The sequence below is a fragment of the Cannabis sativa genome, chromosome 7, assembly GCF_029168945.1.
Source record: "Cannabis sativa cultivar Pink pepper isolate KNU-18-1 chromosome 7, ASM2916894v1, whole genome shotgun sequence".
Lineage (NCBI taxonomy): Eukaryota > Viridiplantae > Streptophyta > Magnoliopsida > Rosales > Cannabaceae > Cannabis > Cannabis sativa.
This window is the reverse complement of record NC_083607.1, coordinates 55064315-55069958: the sequence shown is the minus strand read 5'-3', so window position 1 is coordinate 55069958 and position 5644 is coordinate 55064315. Positions and strand designations below refer to the sequence as shown.

The following is a 5644-nucleotide window of genomic DNA, read 5'->3' as shown; positions in this document are numbered from 1 at the left end:
TCTCCGTGTACTTGAGGGAAGTACTCATACTACTGGCCATCAGGGCCACGAGCAAAGTAACAACACAATTTACCCATTTCATCTCAATAAGTATTTTCGAGTATAAAGCGGTTCATTGGTCTTTACCTGCTAGATCTCATAGCCTATAGTTTTGAAGTAGTATCTCCTACTACCACCATTAGTTTGAGTAACAAGTCCCTTTCCCCTTGAAGGATCTCGGGGCCTGTTATCATGAGAGTTTTGAGAAGGACTTGGTGGAGGAGTCTTGTTAGTTCTCTCAGTGTTTTGAGGTCGCTCCACATCAGGTGGAGGGCCCATGATTGGCACCCATGAGCTTGAATCCTTTTGGGCTCTTGCTCGAAGGTATTTTTCCTCTAGGAGGTCTCCACACCTGGTGTTTGCTTAGTGTTGGCACAGTTACTAGGTGTTGTGGTGGTATTTCGTGTGTTAAGGGTTTTCCCTTGAATACTAGTTCCCACGTGACTAGTTTGAGCCTGTGGCTTTGGATTGGATGGTTGACTGACATGAGTTTGTGCGGTGTGATTAGCTATATACTCTTCTAACCCATTTGTGTTCCCATGGGAATACTATTATCAATCACTGGTTGATGGTCAATGATCTAATAGGCTCTTCAGATTAGCATGGTGGTCTGCCCAGAGCGGTTGTCAATGGCTGCTTGCTGGGCTATCATGATCTCCATCTCTCAATCCCTCCATTCCTCAAACTGGCATCTTTGCTCATTAGAAGCAAGATTAATAGCTACTTAAATATCTTGTTGGTCGTGGTGAAGAGCGTTACTATGGCCTTGTATTAGCCCTAGTGCAGCTCGTAAGTTCTAAAGCTCAGTGTCATCTCCAATTGACATTTGAGTATTTGAAGTGGACAAAATTCTAGTTCCAGAAGTGGTATTCTAGGTTGTCGTACTGGTATTCCCAGTTTCTTATGCCTGGAGTGAACCCAGCCAGAGGGGAAGTCACTCCATGGCTGACTGTTGGTGGTTGAGTATTAACTTGTCTAGGGGCTGTCATAGGTGGATCTCTTACGTTTCCAAGTGTTTGCATGCTCAAATCTGTCACCATTGGATCGACTGTATCATTTTGAACCCCCCTTTGAGTGACGCATGGGACTCACCCGTTACACGGGAATGAAGACAAACATCACGTGTCATGTAAAAGACTTAAGACAAAAAACTTGTTTATTTGCTCTCAATGAAAGCATCAAAATATTAACCTCCCTTTTAGCCAACTACAGTGAGTCTTAATTAAAGTGATAAGAATAAATAAACAATAGAAATCACATAATAAAAAAGTTAAAGAAATACCAAAATTTATAGAGGTTTGACCCCGTGATAGTGGTAATAGTCTACTCCTATTTTTGTTGTATTAACTTGTGAGATAAAGAATGAAGTATTATCTCTCGAAAGCTCTTACAAAGATCTCTGAGTATTCACTCTTAGAACGAAATTTCTCTCTTGAGTGTTTTTTCTCTGAATAAATTCATCTCCGTGAATAGTGAGATGAGATCACTATTTATAGGGGCTAATTACATAGTAATGGTTTCCCTTAATTTATAAGAAATAAAATAGAAAATTATCATGTTTCTATAATTACAATGAAAAAATTGAGAAATCTAGGCTGATTGCCTTTATTCTCTGAAGGTACAAATTAATCCCACAAAAATAGGGATTGGTTTGTGACATGCAAGCTTGGAGATGACATTGATCACTTATGAAATTGCCAACTCACATCTCTTGGCCGATGCATGAGAATTGATCACACGATCGAGCTGGTCGGGTGTCCATTAGTGACCTTGCTCAAATATCTTGTTATTTGTGTATGACTATGAGCTTCATATATTATCAACCTTCATGGGCTACTAGGAGTAAACCCCAAACTCAATTAGGCCGGAGTTTACTCCTTAAACCTGAACTCACTCATTAATGGAGGATTTGTGGAATATAGGATTACATAATTTGACAAAAATTTACAAATAAATTTTAATAAAAAATTACAACAAAATCCTATACCACAATTATGGTGTACATATTTTTCTAATAAATACTGTAAAAAATTTCTAACCCAATTTTATCATATAATTAACAATTCATATTCTGTATAACATGTTTCCAGCCACTCATGTTATTAAGCTCTCAAAACAAAAGTTGTAAGAATTATCTTATCTGAGAAACATTAATGAGTAAATCAAAGAACTCAATGAACAAAAATAGGAGTTCATTTAAAGTCGGGATTAAGATTGATCTACTAATGATCACTGTTGTGATATGAATAACACGTTCATGATAAACGACCCGTTGATGAAAGATGTTATTGCATATCGATCCAACCATGAATAATCAAATTATACACACCTTTACTACATGTCTATCCACATATGTGATCCAAATCAAAATCAGAGTATAGTGTATATTAAACTGTACTTAGTAGTTCTATATTAAAGATTCATTTTACTTTAATACACTACCGACTAGTTTTATTCATATCATATAATCTTAATTCTCTTGTACATCTTTACAAGATTATACCTTCTCCATATGAATAAGAGATTTTTAGATATTTATTAAATATACTTTTATAGTTAATGTATTCATTTATCTTATAATTGTATTTAATGTATTCTATAACATATTATCCAATAACTTGCTTTTAGAGCATAAATCCCAACACCAACATCCATTTTTCTATTCCATGATGTAGACACTTTCTGATCAAGTCTTTTAATCTCTCTCAGGCTTCATACAATGATTCATTGTCTAGTTGATAAAAAATATTGATCTCCCCTCTCAGCTTATCAACTTTAGTTGGAGGAAAGAACTTGGAGAGAAAATTCATCGTGAGATCTTCCCATGTGGCAATTGAGTTAGGTGGCAATGACACCAACCAACTCTTAGCTCATCCCCTTAGTGAGAATGAGAATAATCTAAGTTGAATAACATCATCACTAACTCCATTCATTTTGAATGTCTGACAGAGCTCTATGAAGTTAGATAAATGCATGCTTGGATCTTCATTATGTAGTCCCCCAAACTGGATAGTGGATTGAACTATTTGAATAATGGCAGACTTGATTTCAAAATTATTAGCATCAACAGTAGGTGGTCGAAGTAAGACTGAACCCTTGTCATGGTGGGCAATACGTAGCCCCTCAAGTTTCTGGTTGGTGGATTCTTTCCATTAGCTTGGTCTTCCACTACACCCCCATTATTAGCCATCACTTCTTCTACTTCAATCCCTATTTCTCTTTGAGCAACTCTTTCCAACGTCTTGTTCATTTTATTCTATGTACAAATTTTGTCTATTTCAGGATTAATATGCACTTTGTGCAGTTGGTCCTTGACGTCGCATAAACTACCTATACGTGAGACGAGGAAAAGATCTGACATAAAAAGAATTAGAAGAATTGAAAAAAAAAAACCAAATTAGAATAAAATTCAACTTCGTTGATATTAGTTAATGCAGTTCTCCGACAATGGTGCTTAAAACTTGTTGAAAAATATTAGACACACAAGTGTACGTATCTTCAAGTAATAACTCATGCTAGTGAGGTCAATCCCACAAGAACTGTAGCTAGATACTAATAAATTGAATCTTTGTGTCTATTTGGCAAATTAAAACTCTGATGCTTGATAATAGAATGTAAGAAAACAGTAAAATTAAGTAAACAATTGTAAAGTCTTTTTTTGGCAAGTTAGGTGACAAAATAATTTTTCCTTTTTATGGTAAGATTGCTATGCATTCATTTTCGAAATCTTACCTCTTTTATTCGGTTTTAGTTGCCATTTTCCTTGTTTGGAAAGTTGCTCTTTCAGCTGAACTTTCCTTTGTTGAAAACTTCTCAAAAGAGAAGGAATTCTCTTTTGGAAAGTTGTCTTTTTTAGGGAAACCTTGTTTATTGCCTTTTCCTTATTGATTTCGATTGTATCTTGATACAATCAGAATATCTAATCTGTTTTTGGCAGGAATCAAGCATTGAAAGAAGATCGGACCCGATTTTAGTAAGTTTCCGTTTCAGGCGGATACGCTTCGTCGTCAGCAACCGAATCTGATGTAGCAGATCGTGTTTCTTTTGGAAAGTTTTTGTACAGCTGCTAATTCGAACTTGTGGTTGCCTCTTTGGTTTCTATGATCTATAAATAGAGCCTAGTGAGCAACCATTCGGATGAGCTCTTCCATTGTTCATTTTTTGCATTTATCTTTTGTGAGAAGAGAGTGTTTCTTTGTTTTGTGAGAGCCTAGTTGTTCACCTAGGTTCTAGTTGTTCTATTTCTGTTCTTACTCTATCCTAGAGGTTGTGAAGAACTACTTGACTGAACAAGAGATTGGTCTTCGGGAGAAGACTTGATAAAGCCTTACTTCGGGAGGAAGTAAGCACTTGGTCTTCGGGAGAAGACTTGCTAAAGCCTTACTTCGGGAGGAAGTAAGCACTCACACTTCAAAGACGAAGGGAGTTCGGGCTTGAAGGTGTTTCAAGAAGTCAGATTCATAAAGTGGATTACAAAGGATTGCAGCAATACTTTAGAGGGAGTCTAAACTTGTTTAAGTCAATTGTCTTTGTAATTTTGATACTTTATTAATTGATTTCATTCTCTGGGCGTGGCCCCGTGGACTAGGAGTGTTCGTGAGAACACTGATACCACGTATAAATCTCTTGTGTCAAGTTATTTATTTTTCTACAAATATTTTATATTACGCACTGTTCGGTTCTTTGTAAACGAGAATTACTTTCTTCTTTGCAAACGCTTACAGTTGTTATATTTTCTTATATACAACTGACATTTGCAAAAACACGGTTTTTCATTTGGTATCAGAGCGGGACACTAAACTCTTAGTGTGGTCCTATAACGTTTTTGTTAGAATGTCATTTTTTGCAGAAGGAAGTTCTATTTCTAGACCACCATTGCTTAATGACTCTAACTATCCTTACTGGAAAGTTAGAATGAGAGCCTTCATCAAATCTCAAGATGAGAAGGCGTGGAGAATGGTTCTATCAGGTTGGTCTCCTCCAGTTGAGACGGATTCTTCGGGTAATACTATTATAAAATACGAACCGGAATGGTCTATTGAAGATGATAAACTATCTGCCTACAATAGCAAAGCCTTGCATGCTATCTTTAATGGTGTAGGTGAGGGTTACATTAAACTTATATCATCTTGTGTTTCTGCTAAGGAAGCTTGGGAGATTCTTCAAACTCAGTTTGAAGGAACTTCTGATGTAAAAAGATCTAGATTTATCATGCTTCAAACTAAATTTGATGAGCTTAGAATGTCTGATAATGAAACTTTAACTGAATTCTATGAAAAATTATCTGACATTGCTAATGAATATTTTGCTCTTGGAGAAAAGCTTGATGATTCTGTTCTTGTGAGAAAAATTGTTAGAGTCCTTCCAGAAAGGTTTGATACTAAACTTTTGGCAATGGAGGAAGCTAAAGATTTTAACACTATGAAAGTGGAAGAATTGATGGGTTCCTTACGTACTTTTGAATTAAATCAACAGATTAAACAAAAGGACAAACCCAAATCCATTATTGATAAAGGTAAAAGTATTGCTTTGAAAGTTGCTGATAATGAAAATTCTGATAGTGAATGTGATGATGAGATTGCTTTATTAACAAAGAATTTTCAGA

At 35.8% G+C, this 5644-nt stretch overlaps 1 non-coding gene across 1 annotated transcript; it reads left to right on the top strand.

Moving 5' to 3' along the window:
- The first annotated feature begins 2700 nt into the window (after positions 1 to 2700).
- On the top strand, positions 2701 to 2807 carry LOC115698361 (small nucleolar RNA R71). Its single transcript, XR_004008113.1, has one exon. It is a non-coding gene; the product is annotated as a small nucleolar RNA R71 (small nucleolar RNA).
- Positions 2808 to 5644: the final 2837 nt, after the last annotated feature.